The following is a 22158-nucleotide window of genomic DNA, read 5'->3' on the forward strand; positions in this document are numbered from 1 at the left end:
TAGTACGGCAATACAGGCGGTAGCATGGCAGCTGACGAGCATTAATGGCGAGTGACAGGGGCTAATTAATTGATGCGAAATGCAGTAGCCACAGCCGGACGATAACGAATTGAGTGTAAATAACGATCGGGAGGGAGATCCTCTCTTTATTTTTGTGCTTAAAGCAGGGCGGGATATTTCGCGTGCCGTGGGCATACCGATCGTGTAATGATTTTTAACGAGACAGCCGTGGATGCCTACTCGCCACGCCCGTTGGCCTCGTGTAAACAAAACTCTGAAAAAATGTCAGCGCCGAATTCATAAATCAGACTCGACTATCGCAAGCTCGTCGACCGGTTGCGTAGGTGGGCAGGTATGGATGGTGCCGTGTCTGGCGGAAAGCGTGAGAGTATTTTGACCCGGCAAGTATCGATAACGCCGGGGTTGCCAGCCCGGGTCGGGGTTAAACCGCCCCTGAGCATCACGTGCTTCTGGCAGGGGGTGCGAGACATTAACACGTCTTGAACAGCGTTTGGTAACCCGGTTCGTGACCCTCCTGACCCGCCCAACTGACCGCCGATCGTGCGGCACGACTGATCTACTCGGTAATCAGATCGGTTAACCCCTTGCCGACATGACTTGGCGCATGTATGCGGGTATCCCCTCGCAGCTGTCATTTACGGTTCGATATTTTTGACACGCGGTAACCCGGGCGAAACGAATTCGTTGGTAAAGTCGAGCGTACCGTTGAGCTTTCGGATTCGCAAGCGCGAGCGCGTTTCGCGGAATATTCGATGATCGATGACGGTATCTTATCACTTCAAAATCGAACCGAAGTCGGTTCTTACTGCGCTTGCGATGCGCGTCACGCAAAGACAATGTCGCGAATTCGGTGGAAACCTGTGGATCTCGCGTCGACGTTTCGAATGCATTTATGATAAAATAAGGAACTACAGTCGGAGAAAGAAGGACTCGCCTAGACACTGATGATGTGATCAAATTCCGGCAATCGGATAAACCGAATCGTGCTCGACGACGATTGGAATATTGTATTTCCTGAATGTAGGACCGTCATTGAATCTCAACACGCGCTCTGCTTGAGCCTTGAATAGCTATTGTTCGGGGTGTGAAATAAGGATAGTACAATATTTCGTCGGATCCGTGCAACAGCTTACTTATTCGCCGGTTAAGAATCGCGCAATTCGTGCGGTAAGTTTTGTTTAGTCGTGTTCGTTATTGCTTCATTCTCCCGCTAATTAGTGATCGTTTATTAACTGCGAAAGACGGTAGCTCGGAGTATATCGTTTTTAACTTTATTCCCAACCCTTACGGGGTTTCTAAATACAAAACAAACCGACGGACAAGTTTGCCAACGCAGGCAGGGCACAATTAAAGTTTTCGTGCCAGGGAGCGCGCGGAGTGCTAAAGAAGAAAAATAATTCGTCTACCGAGTTCGGAATTGAGAGGTGGAAAAAGTTGCAGCCCCAGCTGAAGTTGTTATACTGCATTGGAAGATAAATGCTTTATTATAGTTCTTCGAGAGAGCCGCGAGACTCGTGAGAAATCGATGGTTAATAGACAAACTTGACACCGTTAAAACATTGTGTAACTGCTTTCGGATCTGCTGCCGTTTGTTTCTTTCGCGTTGGACTCGCAAAGAAGGAAGGAAGGAAGGAAGGAAGGAAGGAATTGGCGGACTGCGTTCAGCACGAACCCCTAAATTTTCACGTATAGAATGGCATCGGGTTGACCAGCAGTTAGTTTCCGCGACCCGCTTTCGCAAAACTGACCGTACCTCCGGTAAATTTCATGAAAACTAGCATGAAAACGAGGTAGCTTTAAAATGCAATACTAGTTTGTCCCGCGGGCGCACCGGAAATTCCGTAAGACTCGGTAAAAGGTCCCTTCGGCGACGTACCTTTGTCGTTCCCATGTTTTATTCAATTCCGCAGAGCCTCCTTGTCTCGCCTTTCGAGTCGTCAGTTTTTACCACCCTCTTGATCCACCCTCAGTTTTCTCTTCTCCACGTCGACTCGACAGTTACTCATATCGCAGATTGGCCACAGGTTCTCCTGATCTTTGAGACTCTCTCTTTTCCCTCTGTTCGACTCAGTCCGCGAGTGGAATTCCAGACAGACCATGGAAAGAAATTTTGTAATTTCTCCTTCAAAGCCCTGCGAGTATATTCAAGGTACGGCTAAACTCGGGTTTATTCCTAGCACGATCCGTGCAGCTGCAGCAAGTTTTAAACCGAGATGTGAAAATTACCGGGCAACAATTCTCGCCTTGTACAAGTATAGCCTGCACATGGACCCTGGACGAACAGACGAGGAAGTGCATCGAGTGGCGTAAACTTTCGTGATTTTCTGTTGGCTGGATATTCCCGCGGGATATTGAAACTCCCGTGGTGAGTCTTCGGCGTCCCGACCGTGAAACACACCGTCCGACTCTTCATGCTCCCCTGTTCTTAGACGGCGAATTTCGACCCGACGCGACGTGGCGTTGCAGACTCCGTCTCTTCGAGTCCAATAGATTCGACGCGAAATTTTCTCGCGAAACGAAGTCACCGGTCAAGAGAGAATCGTTCGCTTGATCAAGATCGCGGGATAATGGTTGACATAAAAATGCCTCCCCCTCGGAGAACGCGGTCTTTTTCCTCCACTTTCAACGACCGCTGAATGCGCAATGAAATAGCAATCATCGAGAAGCATCCAACAAACACGACGATTATTATAGCTATACGTATTTACGTATCCTCGGCAAAGAATAAGGGCTTGACGAGGGGATGATGACCGTCTGTATAATTTACTTTTCAACGCAGTTTCATCTTCTTCTCTTATATATACAATCATCGTTGTTATTTTCACGAATCGATCGATATGCGAGTGTTCTTGCTCTAGAATATTGAAACATTCTTCTTCTCGATTATACGTAGCGCTGCATAGTGCGTATTCATGCTTCAAAACGATCCAAGCCTAACGTTACGCGCGTTACCAGGATAAGGTTCTAACTAGGGCGTAAGACTTGAGCGTGGGAAAGTTTTGACAGTGAGTACACCGTTCTTTGGTGAGTAGATAGTAACGCAGAAGTTACGAAAGTTAGCTTGACATATAGGTAAACACACACGTATGAATCCCCGGTGCTTCACGAAGCAGACGAGAAGCGTGTAACGTGACGCAACCGAACGCAACGCAGCGTCATACGCACAACGAACGGTATAATCCGTGAACGGGATGTCTAGCCTGCAGACTAGAGTCTACTAGAGGATTCTGTGTGTGGAGGGAGCGAGGCGAGACATCGTACCGTATTATCATATTACATCCCCGAGAGTAGAGAACGCTGGGGGGTAAGTAATGCATGGGGTTGAGGGGGGGGGGGAGGGATGCGAACGCCGTCAGAATCCCCAGGTATCGGGGTTGGATGCGGATATCACACGGAAGCCGGATGCGGTCTGTAAATAAACAACGAGCTCCGGTGTCGCCCGCTTATTGCAGTCACGTGCTGCACGCGTGAATTCGCGTTAAAGGTGAAATCATCGCTAGTGGCGAGTGGAGAAATCCGGGCTCTTGATTCAACGATTACCGTTTTTCCTATCTTCTAATTGGATACGCCGGGGCGGGGTCGAAGTTTCGAAAGCGCCTAATTCCGAATTATTTGGTAGCGAAGCTTGAAGTAAAGAAATCAAACTTGTACGAAACAACAAAGTTTCGAATGGTCGGAAACCCGACGGTTCAAAGTTCCGAAATTCAAGTTGCGATAGAGCAAAATTCCTGAGAATAGTTTCGATAGTGTGAAATTTCGAAAGTTGTAATATACTCACACAGCGTAGTTTACTCAACGAGTGGGTGTGAAAAATGAGAAAAATTGTAAATCGGAATGACCGGGATTCCTAACGTAAAAATATTGAAAATCCAAAAGAAAGTAAGATCAAACTGGTGAAATTTCACCAAGAACTGAAAATCTTCGATCATTCGGAATTTCGACATTTCGTCCTTTCGGAACCTTGTGTATCGGCTTCGGACTATTCGAGACTTTGATGTTCCGTCAAAGTTTGATTTCTTTACTTCAAGTTTCGCCACCAAAAAATTCGGAGTTTGGCGCTTTCGGAAGTTTTAAAATTCGAAATTTCATCCTCGCCCCGATACGCAGCCTTCCGAACATGCATGACTATTGGTTGCAATTCCTCACCCCTCGACATGTAATTTGGACAGTTAATCTTCGCCGACTCCTGCGCGAGTAATTGGCAATAGTTTCGTTCGCCTGTTCGCGCAACGGTGTAAGATTCACCCGAGGAACTCTCGGTTTTACGGTATTTCGTCTTGGCAGTATAAAGACGCGGTTCTAACCTCGAAGGCTCCGCTCGTTTCTACAGCTCGTATAACTGCACGATGTAAAATTTTTACAGCTGTCAGAGAGACTCACTCATTTCGGCCCTATCGCCCACCAAATTGCGCCTCTCGACCTCTTAACGATCAGTCGACTCCACCCTCCGGAAATAATTTTATGTATACTTTACAAAAAAAAAAAAAAAAGCCAGCACGCATTTGCGATCCTCGATTAGGGGGAAAATGGTGCCGTTGACGAAATGCATTATCTTGAACTCGGTAGTCCGAAAGTGTCACAAATACAAGCTGATAACAAAAATCACGAGTCACGGGCAACTGTCTGACTCTCGACAGAGTTTCTTTCAGGTGAAGAATCGAGAATATAATGAGTCGGCAGCTCGAACGAGCCCTTTTTGGTCGGAGGCAAAATTTAAGGGCAGCAACTCGATCTGGGAACGCGAATTCGGTACGGTTCGCGGGTAATGATTCTGCAGAATGCAGGCGGCACTATTCCCGCTGCCTCCAGTTGGTCGGGTCGAGGTACAGTCGAGGGATCGATCGGATTCCAGATTTACCGCGAGCACGATGTCTGGCTCCCTATCCCTTCTTCGAACATGTGTCATGTTATTTACGGGTGAGGCATTACGTCGCGTTTGATATACTGCATTCTACGCTACGTGAACTGGGTTCAAATATATCTGTATACTATATTTTTATCGCGGTCTGTAGGTCAGGCCTGACCTTCACTGTCTATGTCGGAGATCGTCCTGTCCTTCGATTTACTCGATACTGCGTTGATCCTTCTTAGGATTCGCGCAAGAGAAAAATTGAATTTTTGTTTTTTCTACGTTTTTTCATACCGATTCCAGCACTTCGATTAATGGCCTTGGTCTCGACGTCGGGTTTTTCATCGGTTTAATTCAACGAGCGGCATAATCCGTACTAGAGGAAAGAAACATAGAAGAAGCTCGTCGGACGAAAGACTGATAAATGGCTAGTTCACGTTTATTGAATTCAACTGAGGTTGGTTGAAAGAAAACGATAACAACGATGAATACTCAAACACATTCACTCTGCTGTATAAATTATAATGTTTGCCAGCTTTTAATATCAGACACGATTGTCAGACCAACAACGAAAATGTCTTTTTTATCTGGAACCATTATTGTGATGTCAATAGTCGAAAGATTCTATTTTCTAAACAATGTCAGAGCAAGAGTATCAAAACTCACTCAACGGTTAAGCTTTTAACCCTCGCGAAAGCTATTATTTCGTCGACTATAACCATCCATCAATCACGCCCAGTATCTCGGAACGGAATTCGTAAGATATTATACGCTAAAAGATAAGATTTGACGCTAAGTAAAATTAGAAATAATGGTACTATTATATGAATGGACTTCGAGTGACATTTTAAGCAGGGCTTGAATAAAATTTGTCCGATTTGAATAATCGAATGTGTTTCGGGTGGCGAGGCGGTCCCGAAGGGTGTAAGTGAATATATTCGAAAGAATTCGCTTTCAAGCAATTCGATCCGGCTGTCGTTCGCGTAGCCGAATTAGTCTCGGCGGTACTTGAAATCGTACAAATAACCCCCGACAGTGATGCGGATTCACGGAATCGCGCACACCCCACCGGAACACGTTCAGGGTAGATACTTTATACCCTGCGCGGTGTTGTGGTAGGCTGCGGATGTATTTGCCCTGCAGGGGAAAGGGAGAAAAAAAAAAATGAGCAGTATAAAATCGAAGGGATGTATATTTTAGCGACAGGTACACGTCGAAAAATCAATCAACGTTGAAAATTCGTCGAGGGTTTGATAGGCGTGCGCACGCTTTGATCGGGGTGAATGTTCGTTACATCGGAAATAAAGAGGAAGAAAAATTGCGGGTAACGAGTGCGCGGCAGGCGAATCCGATTAACTAATTGCAGGAACTCGAGTATGCCGGCGGAGGCGGTGACGGCGCGGCGAAGAGGGGCGGGGGGGAGGGGGAGGGTAAGGGTCTTATCCTCCAAGAAACAAGAACATCCCTTCGAACCCTAAACCAGGATCGAAACCGAAACAGGGTTTGCGTGACCCGGGGCAGTTACGGGAGCGTCGGAGAAGAACAGACGGCGGCTTCCTGGCGATCGCTGCAAGTTTCACCCCCTCCCCCACCCCTCAGAATAATGCCAGACGTTGATTTCTCGGGAATTCCAACACCGTTGGAAACGTTTCGCAATTCGTACCTTCGCAGCGATGTTCTTACGAGCTCAACGGCCGCTCGCCTCTTCTACGCTACAAACACGATTTGTTCTTTCCAGTTTCAGGCCAGCCTTACTGCACGGGGAAACTCACGGAATGGGATCGAATTAGGCCGCCCTCCGAAACCCCGGTGCAATTCCTTCCGTAATACCTCGGTACCCTCCTGATACCTGCACTGCCCTTCTCGCGGCGGTCCCTTTTCTTCCCAATTTCGTACCTTAGTTCCCTCAATCTATCTCTCAATCTCCCTTATCGATCCGTGGACGTTTTTTGCCGCAGGACCGGGATTGAGGTGCCAAAGTTTGCGGTGGTATAAAGAAGCTGACGCCAAATTGTAAAAGCGACCGAATTTCAGTGAGAGGAATAATTGAAAATCATCCTGCACGCGAAGTTTTCACGATGACGTTAGAGAGCATTGGAAGTACGTATGTAGGTACAGTTTCGTTCTTGAAGCAGAGTCGCAAAACGTCGAGGCAAAATCTGGCTTTGACGGATGCTGCTGCAGAAACGAAAGATGCATGGACGAACGGTGAACTTTTGATCGGTAAAGTCGAGCAAGGACGCGGAGATACGACTGACTGACAATGAGTCGCTTTATCTAATTCTTGCCGTTCCCCCCAAACTTAGAAAGTAAGATGTCCCGGTGAAATTATTGTAATAATTATTGCCCAGCCGTTTGCTTTACGGATTGTCAAGAATACGGTTTCCCGATTTGTCAACTCACCATTAGTGCGGATCGTGTAGCCAAATTATAGGGGTGGTTAAATTTAACCACAGTTATCTACCGCCCGCTGACTCACCGCCCATTTTTCTTCCTTCTAATTTGTTCCGCTCTATAGCTCGAACCCGCTGCATGCGAAACTTACATTTATCTTACTCCAAGATTCACCCCGGCTATCTCAGCCTTGCATCGTTGCAACGGCCCTTCCGCCGCAAGCCAGGATGAATTTTATTCACCTCCATCCCTCGCCGACGTGCACGCGGTGCACCCTTCACTCACCGACGAAACACGTGTACCTACTTCGTTTCAACATCAAGAATTTCACCTTTCTCGACAAAATTCGCTTGGTTGCGGTTTCAAGATGTTCGTGGTTGACTTGACAAAGGCGCGGATTTAACAGTCGGGGTGGTTTTTATTTTCTTTTTTTTATCCAACACAGAACTCGGAAAATCGCGACTTCGACGAAACGAGGGAACGAGAAGCGAGCGAAAAGACCAAACTTCGTAATCGACGAAAATTCCAAAGACTTGAAAATAATCACGATCGCGTCCGAATCTCGAATATAAGTAGGTACATGAATAAATACGCAGACACGCGCGGTGTACGAGGTAAGAAACGAACACGAGACGTCTTACTTTCGACGCACACGTGTAACAACACCGTCGAGGCGTGAGGACGGGGGTGTCAGGGGGTGCACCGAGATAGGGGATGATCGCAAAAACGGATTAACACCGCTTGCCAGGCGTAACGGTGGAGCCCTACGTTTCTTATTGCGAATAGTAGCAACTGGCACCGACTGCTATCCGCCGGATCGTATGCAAATCCCTGGTGGCTTAATTACGCGAACATGCCTATCGTAGCGTCTCTGCGTTGCCCCCAAGCTTCGGCTTTCAGACACATGCAAACGTGTCCGCCATGCAGCGGAGCGCCAAAGCGTCGAGGTTCGGCCGTTGGTTCGCGGGTAACGCGAACCGGAACTCGATAAATTTTCGCCACGATAAGAAGAAACTGCTTCGGGGGAATAAGAAAGGCGGCGAGGGTTGCGGCGAGGGGCTCGTTTTGCTTTGCATGCATCCCGCGGAGACTGCGGTGCGCGTGTAACGACGATTTTCTGGTATAACGTAAAACGTATAACGTATAACGTATAACGTGGCTGCGTCGCTCCGGATTCCACTCGCATGGAACAGCTGCCAATCAGAAATTCTCCACGGAGCAAATAAAATTCCCGCATGTCACGTCGTCGGTAAGTCTCACAAGTCGAACCGCGACGCGACTTCGTCCTACAGGGTGCAAGGTTGTCGCTGCTTCCGGTTAGAGTTTAACACCTACGCGGACGCCGCGTGTATGTAGAGGACCTGGGAGAAAAATAAAACGAAAGAGTAAATCCGAGCGGTGTCACGTTTTTCCTTGCTAAAATTCCGCTTGAAAACCGACGAGGAAATAATCTAGATCTACATTTTTTTTTTTTTACCCTCGCCGTTACAACTCACTTGTGTGTTATTTAAGCCTACAGCTGTGTGTATAATCGCCACGCTAAAATCGTCTGTCTCGTAAAATTCATCAAGGTAGTAACTTTCTCTTGTTTATTTTACTTTCTTATTATATTATCTTCTCAGCGAGTCGTTTCATTTTTATTCATGTACACTTTGGTTGCCGTAAACTTTGTTGTTCTTGGAAATTTATCAGCTACGCGAATGACCGGCGGAAAAGTGAAGACCATGGAAATTTAAGTACCCGGACTTGATTCTGTTTCGGTTTTCTACCCGAGGCGAACCTGTCCGCAAAAAAATTTCTACCAACTTTCTTCCGTAAAAGTCTCTTTTAAACATTGAAACTCCAAACTTCTGACTAGTGGAATTTTCTCGCGTCAAGTTTGCAGCCAAGTCCGAGGACTCGTGAATCTAAGTGCTGTAGGTTCAAGCTAGTCGAAACGGAGCCAAATCGAGGCAAAAAAGAACCGCCAACGCAATCGAATAAAAAGTCGAATAATCAAAAACAAAACATAAAAAACTCATCCCTGCAAATTGAACACGGATATAAAGAAGATTCTGGTTAGATGACGAGGTTCGTTCAGCCAACTGCGAGTGCTTGAATAGGCCCCTCGGAATTTTGTAGTCGTCGTTAAACACTTGATTATGCTAATTATAAATTTAAGGATGAGGGTGCTAGAATAGCCTAAAACACTGCCTTGTTCGCGATTTCAAATCCTCTCTTTATACACAAACCGCGCGATACTTCTACGCTCGTAAACCTGCCAACTTTTCAAGGGGTGAAGAGAAGTTTAGCAACAGGTAAAACAGCGGGAAGCCCAAGGATTTACTTTGCCCTCAGGGTTACACCTACTTGATACATCTCTTGGACAACAGAGATCTACTTTTTCTTACTTCTCCGAAGAAGATTCACCGTGGTAAACGCACCTCGCACCAACTACCGGATCCTATCATTCGCAAAAGTATCGCAATAAGTTTCTGTATTAAATATGAGAAGAAAAGATGAAGTAAACAAGATCAAACGAAGAAGGAATCGACGATTTTTGAGAACAGTCGCCGTAGCTAACGGTATCAAAATTTTTTATACGGTGCATCATTGCATGTCTACACGCGATTTATTTGTCCTATTGATCGTTTCGTGATCACCCTTTCTCTCTCTCTCTTTTTCTTTTATATTCGTAACTGAGAGTCAACGAAACGCGAAACATTTTTAATCCAGGAAAAAAGTGTACCATTTCCAATTTCACATCCCACGCTGGAGGTTATCATTGGTTCGAATGACGAGGGTCACGTCACGTGTCAGCGCAGCTCAGCCGATTCTATCTCTGGTCCCTCGACACGCTGAGTGCAATATCTGGTTTTGATTTCAACTATTTAAAAATTAAACCGTTACCTGCAGTCGCTTTTACTATAGTGACGCACGCAGAGTAATACGAATTGGACCTTGTTACCACTCTTGAACAGCCCGTTTATTTTCCTGACCGAGAAATACGGATCCTGTATTCTGGATATTTTTACGGGCATTGGGAGCCCGAGGAATCAAATTGAGCGAGTGACACGACCCTGTGAAAACAGCATAATTACAGGTCTCTGTGAAAGGGTAGCAGGAACCGAATAGGAAAACAGATTGATCGAATTCTAGAAGAGCAACAATTTAGAAGAACTTATCGTCAGATAGAATAATCATAAAATATGCCACGTGTCATAATTCCGTATAAGAAAAAAGTTAAACGATTCTTTCGAGTTTTGTAAAATTTTCTAATTCGAGGAAAAGTTTGAAGAATGGCTAAAATTTCTTTTTATCACAACACTTTTATTATGAACATGAAAATGAGAAATGAAAAGAAAAATAGAAATGACAATTTCATCCAAATTTTCCCTTCATCGAAGTACAATACAAAAGTATCGTATACAACATTTCTACATAATTTTTAACAATCGAGCTGATTTCCGATGCTTTCACCCGTCGTTCCGTCCCCCCCACCCCCCTATTCCACCTTCAACTCTCACGGTTATGATATAATAAACGCAGAGTTGACGTGATACAGCTAAATCCAATCATACACGGTGTACGTCACATCTCGCAAAGCCTAACTCCCGGAAACTTTGAAATTATGCGGCGTTTATGCGCTCATTAACGTGAGTTACGGCTAAGGGTGGGTATCGGGGGTGAAAGTGGGTTTAAAGGGGGGGGGGGGGGGGGGGTGAAGGGGGGAGGGAGGGCAGCTTACGCTCACCCCCGCCGACGTATCCCCTTTGAGCCGGCGTCTCTGCAATGCCTCGTGATTAATCCCCGGGGTGGAAACGGGAGCATCCCTGCGCTATAAACGGCGATGAGCGTTGCATCTTAGCGTCGAGACGCGTCGACGGGTTCTCACGTGGTTTTGCCGGGTCCGTCGCTCGGCGCTTCGCATCCCCGACGAAGAATCGTTATTCGGAAAGGCGTCTGGAATTTTAATAATACGGCCTTCCCGGCACGGCGATCACTCCGGTTTCCTGCGCTTCTTTTTTCTCCCCCCTCTCTTTATCCCGGGCTCCGTTTCGGGGAGGAGGGAAAATTTTTGGAAACAAGATTTTCTCCTCGCCCGATTCCTCGCCTGTTATACGTCTGTAAAATATGGTACGCCGTACCAAAGTCGAGAACAATAGCAGGCGAAGCTTCGGCTCGGAGATTGGCTTGGCAGCCGTCAGCCCAGTGAAAGATCGACCGACACTGCGGGATTCGGAATTAAGAGATACACGCGATTTGGGCACGGATCTCCGTGCCGAAAGACGAAGGACAGGGAATTTTATAGTCGGCATTACAGGTACGACGCACCTGCGGCCCTCTTAGATATACGGTGTATTTATACGCCAAGATTAATTTCGCTTTAGGGTGAATTTACTTTCTATGGCCGTCTGCCAGCCCACCAGAGACAGCGTCGTCCGATGTCTTACGGAATTCAACCTGATGCTGAGCTACCTAACGTTTGGATTAATAGAGATTAAGCGATATCGCGCTTAGCACCTCTATCGGGGTTTAAAAGCCACGTTTTATCAGGTCGTCTCAATTTATTCCCTGAGACGGATCCTGATTCAAAGAAAATCGTTGTACGTACAATCATTTGTCACCACTAATTACAAGACCGGATTTCTTTTTGCATGGGTACCGTGCAAACTGAACTCCTGCGTCGCAGATTAATAATAGCCGCGATTGATATACTTGAAAATCATTCACTAGTCACGTATTACATAATATTCTTATCTAGCACACGAAATAATCCAATGCAGCTGTCGGTACGGTTCAATTATCGCATAAATAAGAAAGGCAGACCGAATCGGATGATTGGTTGTAAGCCTCTGGTAGAAGCTGTGCAAATGCGTGCGTCCGATCGTAATTTTGGGAGATAATCAAGTCTGGCAAGGAAGAATTGTTATTCGTCGACAGAAAAAACGCCTGTGGGCCAGTTATCTCACGTTTGGCGGGCTCCTGATCGATTTCATACTTGTTACCAGATGTTCAGCGCCGCGTAACAGAGTGTAGATACCACGCGATGAAAACGGAGTAATAATAAAAACTCACTCCCAGTGGCACGTGGCTTAACAGCCAGCCGAAAATCAGCAGCGAACATTGAGAGTATGAAAACTACATACTGAAAGTCTTCAGGGTGCCTTACAGAAAATTTCTCGCAAGATTTAATTTTCTTAAGTACGAATCAATTTTTTCACTCAAAGAAATATCGTCGGAACATGAGTTTTGTACCGTCAAGAAAAACCACATTTATTTTTATTGAAGAAAAAAACTATCACTTTCTTTCACTATTTTCCCCAATATCAACAAACTTTGTATTCTGCGTACACATTGACGTGCAAACATATAACCATATGACGGGCGAAACACGCGATTACCGCATCAAGGATGAACTTCTTCAATTTTTAAGTGTTAGGTTATAGATCGTTACGAAATTCAACACGCTGTCGGTAAAATCCATGCAGTTCTTTTTTTCATGATTTTAGAAAATTCCTTTTTTCACCTTCATCAATTAGACGTCTGAACCTTTGGCAGATTTAGTGATATTCGTATTCCTGTTGCGAAATTTAATGCTAGGCTGTTTTGCTGTGCGCAAAAATCACCTAGTCTTTGGCTTTGGAAGACGAGAACCTTATTTGTTCTTGGCACCCGAGAAGTGTCAGAGAAACGTTAAATAATTGCCGGCCAATCGGACACGCTAGCATTTGATTAACGCTACGCAGCTACACGGAAAAAAATGTAATGTCAATTTCACATGCTCTGCGGTGAATACATAAACAGCATTTTTTTGGAATCAAATTCACATCAATTGTGGTAGATCTCCATATTGGTTTTGCAACTTTTATTATCGAATTTGTAAATCGTGCCACAATTGCTGTAGACTTGACTAAAAAAAAGTGCTGTCCATGTATTTACGACAAGCGATGTAAGACCTACAATATTTTTCATTCCGTGTAGGGGAATGACGAGGATCGCGAGTATATGGTGTAGCAGCATACGTAGGTTGACGTGGTCATTTCCGGGCTCTATATTATGGACGCACTTAAGTATTTTACGTCCCGTCCGCAGCCTGAGGTGGAAAAGCTTTTCTCGGGGTAACTATAAGCACGAACCTATATTTCCAGGGTGTTAAAAACATTCGTTATACATTTAAATGCAAAAGGGTTATGAATTCCTTCTGGGCTTGATTCGCGAAGAGATCGAAGTGCGCGATTTTACCCTGGGACGGTCCTTACATAAACATTAAAACCAACACGCAGATCTTTCATTTCCGCAAATCGTTAATAGTTACTTTTTTCCACGCTGCTCCATGTTTTCCATTTTTCGCAATTCTCATCAAACACCAGCTAGTCCGTTAAATTTTTGACATTCCGCTAGCGCGGCTCGTCCCTTGAATAAAGAATGATCTCGTACCTCGCAGCATCTCGAGGGTCAAATCGATTCCAAGCAGCCAAACACCGAAACCCGGCCACCGAATGTCACATAGATTTGGATCCCCCGTTTTAGAGTATTATACAGCATTCGTGTTTCGTCTTCTTTACAAGAATCATTAACAAACATATATTTTTTTTAGTAAGAGTAACGGAAATCATATACGAACTTGCGAGTGACCATTGATTACAGTTGAGCTCAGAAGCTGCACCGTTGCCAAGACTTTGACACAATCAATTCCGATTTCTCAAACATATTTCGAGTATAATTGTTCCGCTGAATAATTTTGATTGCTCTGTGCTTCGTACAACGTTTTGCGCGCAAATAGGCAATTATTGACAGACAGCAGGTGCGGACCGATAAAAAAAAAAAAAACAAAATAACGAAACAAAAAAAGAAATTGAAACAAAAATAAAAAAAAAAAAAAAAAAACCGTTTCGCTCGTAGTTCAAAGGATGAATTTCTGGTGAATTTCGATTTGTTTTGACGAGGGAAGTTTACAGTCAATAAAATAACGAACAAGGCTGTTCGTTTCGGAGAATTGGTTAGTTTCAAAAGTACAGAGAAGGCGTATCGTGGAACGTTTGGCTGTGTAATGAGCGTAAACTTACCGCCCGCCGCCTGAAGTCAACCAAACGATGTTAACAACGAATCTGTGTTCTGTTTCAGATATCGGTGAGTGAAGCTGGGTTTCGAGTCACGGATTGAGTGAGGCGAGGCGTCGCCATTCGCCCGAATCGGGAATGGAACGAGCACCGTCGAATATCCGACCCTCCGCAGTTCGGTTCGATCAATTCAGTTTCCCCAGCCTTAACAGTTCGTAACAAAGTAAGACTCATCGTGAATTGCAAATGCGAGATATAACTCGTAGGGCGAGACGCAATGGACCGGAATATGATAATTCGAACGCGCATACCTACCTCCGACTCTTCGGGAACAAGAGAAATCTCGCTTAAAGAGATTTCCTGCTCGGTTTCCAAGGGAAAACTCCTTTCCTCCGACTGGCTGCAAGCTCACGCACCTGGGCTTTGGAAAAGAGAGACAGAGGGGGAGAAAGAGAGATTGATTAATTTTACTGTGCCATATATGATAAGCTTTTGGCAAGAAAAAAAAAAAATAAAAAAAAATACAGGAAAAATAACAATAACCAAAGCGGTGCTGCAAAGCAGAAAATTTGACACATATAAGTAACAAAATTTAACGGCACTGTAACCGCATGTGTCATAAACCCGGATAGAACCTAAAAAATATTACCGCGACGAACGTAATTAACGTTAGATAGAATTATAAATATTATTTCATATGAAAAAGGTGTTTCAATTTTTGAGAATGGGCGGAGACGATTCTTTTTCCATCTTTTGGGGAAACGATGATGACTGTAAGGAAATGTTGAAAATGGTTGAAATCCAGCGATATAGGCAGGACAAGCTTGAAGCGATTTGCTCGCCGAAAAAAAGGTGAAATACCATCGGGTCTGGCTGTAAAAGAAGCAGCGCCGGGGTTATAAGTAATGCATGTAGGTACTTGAGTAACCGTGATTTCAGCAAAACGAAATATATATATAGAGAGAGAGAGAGAGAGAGAGCGCGGAGTGGCACTTAGTGGAAATCAAATGACCGCGGATGGGAATTGAGCCGGGGAATCGTAAGGTTCGTTATCAAAATGACCGGGGCAAAGTACCTCGGAGGCTGCGGCAGGGCGCCGGCCGTCCCGACGCTGCGGATTCGATTTATGCCTCCTATTTACGCCGGGCGTCTACAATGGTACGCGCGAATGTTCGATATTAATCCTTACCTTTTTCCCCGCAAAATCCTCGCCCAAGTTATTGCCGGCGTCGGGTTGAGTTACGGGTAACTCGGTGTATTTGCAAAAACTAATATATGCGGAAAGGATTACCCCATACCAGCGCGTATACGATATTCCGGGAGGAACTCATTCCGCGTACCTTCGGAAATTTGAAGGAGAGACGGGATGAAACGATCGTCGCCGATTCGTTCCCACTGAAATATGCATGTGCGTCTGGTAACAATCGCTCTGGGCATATCTGAATTTGCATTTAATGCGTTTAGAGAAACAGCCGTTCAACGTACGCTGACTTATTAATAGGAAGTGCGCAGGGGGAATCGTTAAATCGCTACCTGTATAATTATAATCGATCTCGTTTTGCTGGAGCCGTTATAGCCTGTTTGGAAACGAAATTGGATCGCTGATTCCAGTTACCCTCATAAATGATCCATACCTTAGTCCTTTACCGACAAGGCTTCTCTGTAATAGAGACTTTTTCTATCGTCTCGAGTTAATTATTCGCCGTGTGATAATCGAAGATGCGTGTCTTGTTCTAAAACGGTAAAAATAAATGCACTGTATTTACAGCGTGCGTGCAAATTTTGCACATTTTTCAAATGTTTCGTTGCGTTTTTTTTTTTTTTTTTATTTTTTTTTTTTGGGCTATTCTGACTCCTTATCACCCGAACGTTCGGCTTTGGCGGAGCTTAAACTTCGATCGCCTGCAATTATTGTTACATTAGAAATATTGTAATGGTCGAAGGAAAATGTGGCAACCGAAAGCGATGGGCTAAGGGTTTTGCCTATATAATTAACGGATTTTCACAGCGAGAGGTCGAAAAAGTCGCAGAGTGGCGTTTTGGCCACAGAGTAAAAGTTTTCCGAGGTAGTTCTCCGTCACGGTTCAAGTGTCTTTACAAAGTCCAACAATAACCTAATTCCAACCGGGTTATGCTCCCCGTTCCGTTGTTTGCGAATTTGGAAGCGTGACGACGGCCCATCATCCATCCAACCATCCGTCCATGCAAAAGTTGTAATTAAAATCTATTGCCATATCGTTCTGTAAGTAAATTATAAATTAATCGTCCGCTGGTTCGTCGGGGTAATTAAGGGGCTTAAGGCTGAACTTCGCAAAGAATTTGTTCGTCTGAACAAAATTACTTGTTATAGTCTACATTTAAGGTAGAGTTTGGTGGAAAGAACGCCCAGAGGTGGAAATCGAATCGCCCTTCAGGCGGTCGAGAAAGGACCTGTTTTCACGTACTCACACTTGCCAGTATATCACTTTGCAGCCATTGGCACATTCATCACTCGATATCAAAGAGAATTCGGACTTTATTTCCTCTAATCGAACGACAACCTTATGTCACTTTGTTGCCTCAATACTTCATATTGGCGCCAAAAGGTTTGTTCCGTGTTTACTCAATACGGCAAGTTCAAAGTTGGATTTACCTAGATAGACAGCATCCTCTGTATCACCGCTCCGAAACTCATCGAGGATTCAGAGTATAACAAGTCGTATAAATCTTGGCGATGTTGCAGGCAATGTTTGCACTGACAGCTTTTGTTTTTGCTAAATAATCCGAAGATGTTTTCCTTGAAAAGACGTTTTGGTTCTCTTCCAGATTAACGGTGGCGTCATACGTATTTTCGGGGCGAGATATTCAAGGTCCCAACCCACGCGGTGGTGTACAAAGCGTTTTTCCGGCTTCGAAAATGGCATCTGATCAGCTTCACTAAAAAATCTTCAGGAAAATTGATGATACTTTACTGGCAAAGATCAGAAGCTTCGTCGTTTAACCTGTAACTCGGAGATGAGTGCAATATCATGTGTCTAATGGCATAAGGTCGTATATGTTTTTTATCGTACGCAGGCACAGAACATGAAAATATGGTCAGAAGCGTTGCAATTGAATAACGGTTCAATTACGAGCAAAAGGTCGCGTGCACTGGTGGACACGATTTGTTAGTCCCGATGAAAATTGAAAAAATGATCTACTACGGTGATTGCGTAAGGGCGTAACCGCAAAAATCAAACCTTGTCGAATTACAATATCCTTCGTAGCCGCCGGACATGAACGGAGAGCTGAGAATTGCGGTAAAATGAAAGTTGACGGGGCCTAGAAAAATCAGGCAGTACTCGCTGCAGCTTTAATGAAGCCGTGATCGCTGTTCTCCGGTTTCCGCATACATACAGTCCGTCGTTTCTGTATCGTAATCGAAACGACGCTCCCCGAGTCTCTTTCCTTATTAACGAACGAGCGGAAAAGCCTAGGATGGAACGAAATAGGAAGTTGGCTCTGCCTCGGACAGAAGTGGATGTCGGAGTAAGCAATTACGATCTTTGTATTTCAAGACTGTTCCACCGTGCCGAACCAGTCAGTTCCATCGTATCCACGCTACCTGGTACAGGCTTCGACGAGACAGTCGAATCTTGTTTTATCAGGGATGCTGCGCTGGCATTTCTAGTTAGGAGATGCAAATTATAAAAGAATAAGACGACAGTGACTCGAGTCGATGGGAGTCGAGCGACCGCGGACAATGATTAAGAGGAAACTCTGGAGTAAATTGGATGGTTCTGCAAACACCAAGTAAATCCGCATTCGAATCCTTTCCGCCCTTCGCGCAAGTCTGCACCGAGTTTACCTTAGCAATTAGTCAACGTTGTTTGTTCGTTTCTTTTTTTCTTTCTTTTTTTTTTTTGTTTTCATAATACTCAACTTTCCTCACCCGCAGTGTAACGACTGCTTATTTGTTATACCGAATGATTATATTTACTCAGCCAGAAGAAACAAACAGATTGGCAAAAAGTAAAGTAAAATAAACGAACCGAGAAACAATAAATTCTTATCCGAATTTAGTGGAATCAAGCACTACTTATTTTTAGCATTATTCAGTTCGTTGTTTCAACCGATAACCTATACACGGAATATTCGTCACAGGCACCCGCATGCGTCTTCGTACTGATGAGTTAGAAGAGCTGGAGGAATACAGAACGTTATATGTAAATATTATCTTACTCAATTTTCCACTCGGATAACAGGAAATACGATTATCGAGCCATGTAAATGATATCGGGAGTATGCATACTGTAAGAAGAGACGTTGCGTATAAACGAGAAACCAATATTTTTTTGACCCCGAAAAAAGAATCGCCCCCGCTGCACCGCTTCCATTTATTCCGACAGCTCGAATTCTACCCCTGTTAGACTACCGTTCTTTTCCTTCATTTTCTATTTTCCTCCTTCCCTTCCCTCATTCAATAATTAACGAAGCTTCACTCAGGTTGATTGGCGGGTATCGATTCAGTTTCCTCCGTACCTGCGATGCACCATAACCTAAGCCAAATATGACCGCGTGATGTGAGCTCTCTCGGTGAAAACGTATTTCTCGTTTGACGTTTTCTGAAAATGAAAACAGAAAAAGATGGCATAAAAAAGAAAAAAAAAAAAAAAAATCACGGAAAAAGGTGGCGTGCACAGGCATGAAAAATCATACGCGAACGACGCGCCTGCAGCCCAAGTATTTGTCGGCAAGATTAGGCCTCGACCTAATCCCTCGACAAATTTCGGTCCAGCCTAATGGCGGTTATGCTTCACGCTTTTTCCCGCCCTCCTCCTCCGTCCGACCGTAAGCCAGAAGTTCCTACACAGCGATTCCCGAGTGTTTCAGAGGTCGAGGGAAGTTGTTTGAAAACCACGTCGGAACGAGAAGCAGCGATGCAAGAACTAGGTGGCAGGAATATATCTTTCCTGGACATCAGTCACGCGGATGAGAGTCCCGTGACAGATGCCCCGTTGTTTCGCATTCCATCGTCATCATACCCACTGAATATAATCTGGGTCAGCGTTAATTTTGTTGGATGTGAGTTGCCGGCGCGCATTCTTGACGCTGGCACGCTAATAGCTCCTGCACAGGGTCTCGCCTCACAACGGACCGAGAGGCGAGGCTGTAGGCGAGGAAAACCAGCGACGGATTTCACCTCTAGATCTCTCCTTCAAGTGGGGAAAAGAAAAAGAACAAGTTCGCCAAGGAACTGCATTCAAGACGAAGCACTCGCGGTATAAAAGCTCACCGGCAAAGTGGAGTCCAGTTTCGTTCATAGGAAGCCATGCGGACTCTTTTCTCCTCTCTTCTCGTCTCCTCTCCACCGCTCCTCTATGCACCGAGACGAAAGTGGCGGGTGACATTCTGGGCGCGAGGTGCCAAAGCAGGGTGCAGCAAACCGGGGGAGTGACTAGGAACACCGGATTAGACGCGGGAACGAGAGAGTTCAGAAGCAGCAGCGCCGCTGCAGGTGCTCCGCTCGCTAATTGGACAGGGCTATCGTTTGTCACCTGAGCTTAACCGCCTCTGAAAGCACGGTGCAAAAGAGCTGAAGAGACAAAGGCGAAAAACAACTCTGTCGATTTAACGCGATGTCGCGGTCCATGGGAAACACGGGTCGGGTTGGTTTGTTGGTCAAGTTTTACCCTCAGTCCTCGATCTCGACGACGGTGTCTATGGAGTTTGTTGCCGCGGGCGCGTCAAGCCTGGATCAAAATATAAACCCGACGCTCGTTTGTCTACGGTAAAACGTCGAATCGCGCTATTTTTCTCTTTCCAAGGCTTTCGGCGAGACTCGAGAATCGCGGAGTGACTTTCGGGACTCGGGAATATCGGAACAAGTGTTTACTCGACGGAGTACCGATTGTTTCGAAAATAACTGACACTTCAATTAAAACCCCCTCCTAAAGTCTCCCTAGCTTTTCACATCCAGCCATAAATTCAATTTTCCTACCCCTCGATCTATGCCGCACCTACCCTGAACACTCCCTCCCTCCCTCCCTACCACTCACCTTTCGCCTCTCGTCCTCTTCGGTTGTACACTCGCTGTAATGCCGTGTAGACTCGAACCCGAGTTGTTGTTCCGCTAATACCGTTTTCAACCTGTTTGACGTTGTTCAACAAAGGCAGTGTCACACTTTCCCGAGACGGGTGGAACAAGAAGGGACTGTCACTTACTCGTCGACGGACGTCGAGTGGCTCCTCGGCTCGGCGTCTCACCCTCAAGCCAAATTGTAATACAGACGTTCACCCTGCCGCTGCAGACTTTCGCCGCGCTGAGGAACTCGGCTGAATACTACTTCTTCGTCGATTCTACTGCCGAGAAAATTGCGACAAGGTTTCCTCTTGCCGCCTGTCTGTCCGTTGCGAGACTTGAGCCTGCCGTCGAGAAACCTGCGCACTGCGGATGTTGGGAAGAAGTTACGCGAACCTCGCGCGATAGAATTTCACGCCAAGACCTTAGACACAGCTTCGGTCTCGTCGTTTATTAATACCTGGCGTGTTTCCTTACTTTTGCTCCTTTCCTCTATCTGTGGCTACATATCGCCACGGCGATACAATAATTGGCCTAAGTACTGCAGCATGCTACTTTTGGCACCGCGTCGTTCTCGAAGCCGCGTTCAGACCGACCCGGAATAGCAGAGCGTGACTACTCAGTGTCTAGCTTGTTGCTCAATGACTCGTAATCTCCTAAACTTTGTCGCTTTTCAACTTGACGAATAAATCTTGTGACATCAAGTCCGCGACAGCTGCGCGTACGCGAGATGTTATATCTACCATATCTGCGTTGAGGGACGGTTGAGATATTTGAATCGCCTTGTGCATACCTGCAAATCGTTGCATGAGTTGAAATTTTCGGCCCTTTATTTATTGTACTCGATCACTTTTTCCAGACCTTGTATTTATTGCGTGAGTTTATTTTTATTCCATCGCCTTGCTGGGTGAATTGGAGAAAAAAGATGTGCGATTTTTATTAATTCATTGGCAAAAAAATTTATCTGCAAAAGGTGAAGAGAGTGCTTAAAAAGTTTCAAATAGAAGTGAAGGGAGGAGCGTTGAAACGGAGCGAACGATATTATCGTCTGGCAAGTTTAACAATGGACACGAGGTTTGCGGGTTGAATCAGCGTCTGCGGCTATTCCCAAGTACGATACGGGTATGCATAATAATATAATCGAACGTGGATAAGCGGTTTATAAAAGTATTCGAATCAAGAAATACCTACAACATTGAATCGGAATCAATATTGGATTCTGGCGATAAAAAAATTGGATATCGTAAATGTGCTTGTTTCGTACGGATAGGCCGGAAATCAGGAAACATTAACCGCGTGATTTTGCCAAAATTTTTAAGGCGTCTGTATATTTTATTGGTTCTCGATTTCTTCGTCGCGTGTGTGCGATATTCGACCGAGATTCGGTGGGCGCCGTATCCAATAAAGGTGAAATTGCAAAAGCCAAATATGCGGAATACGCATTGATGTTTAATGCAAAATTCAAATAGATCCCAGGAAAAGAGAGACCGCGGAGAGCGACATATGACGCAATCTTGGCGGAGAGAATTGTCGGCGTCTCTCGCGACGTATCTTTAATGTATGAGATAGAGGCAGGAAGTGGTGGTAATTGTCCTCGCGTTCACGCCACCCCTTGTACAGGATATGTATACCACCAGGAGAAATTTTATCGGAGCTTTCGCGGTTCAGGATTCCGAGAGAAAGTCTTCGAGGGTACAAAAGATAAGTCAATTTCAAATTTGACGAGAACATTGTTCTTCGTGAAATTATGTGCTACTCAAAATCGATTCAAAGACAGCATCGATACCAACAGCGACAAAGTTCCCGAAGAT

The 22158-nt window shown here is 45.2% G+C and overlaps 1 protein-coding gene across 4 annotated transcripts in view; it reads left to right on the forward strand.

The window, feature by feature from the left end:
• The window catches only part of LOC107225554, a 162861-nt gene that overhangs the window by 19852 nt on the left and 120851 nt on the right, over positions 1-22158 (forward strand). For 3 of the 4 annotated variants that reach the window (XM_046732738.1, XM_046732741.1, XM_046732739.1), the window contains one exon: positions 14372-14377. The exons of the other annotated variant lie outside the window; for it this stretch is intronic. The gene's annotated coding sequence lies outside the window, so the exon portion shown is untranslated. The remainder of the gene's footprint in view (positions 1-14371; positions 14378-22158) is intronic. 4 annotated transcript variants of the gene reach the window in all.

This window comes from Neodiprion lecontei, chromosome 2 (genome assembly GCF_021901455.1).
Source record: "Neodiprion lecontei isolate iyNeoLeco1 chromosome 2, iyNeoLeco1.1, whole genome shotgun sequence".
Classification (NCBI taxonomy): Eukaryota; Metazoa; Arthropoda; class Insecta; order Hymenoptera; family Diprionidae; genus Neodiprion; species Neodiprion lecontei.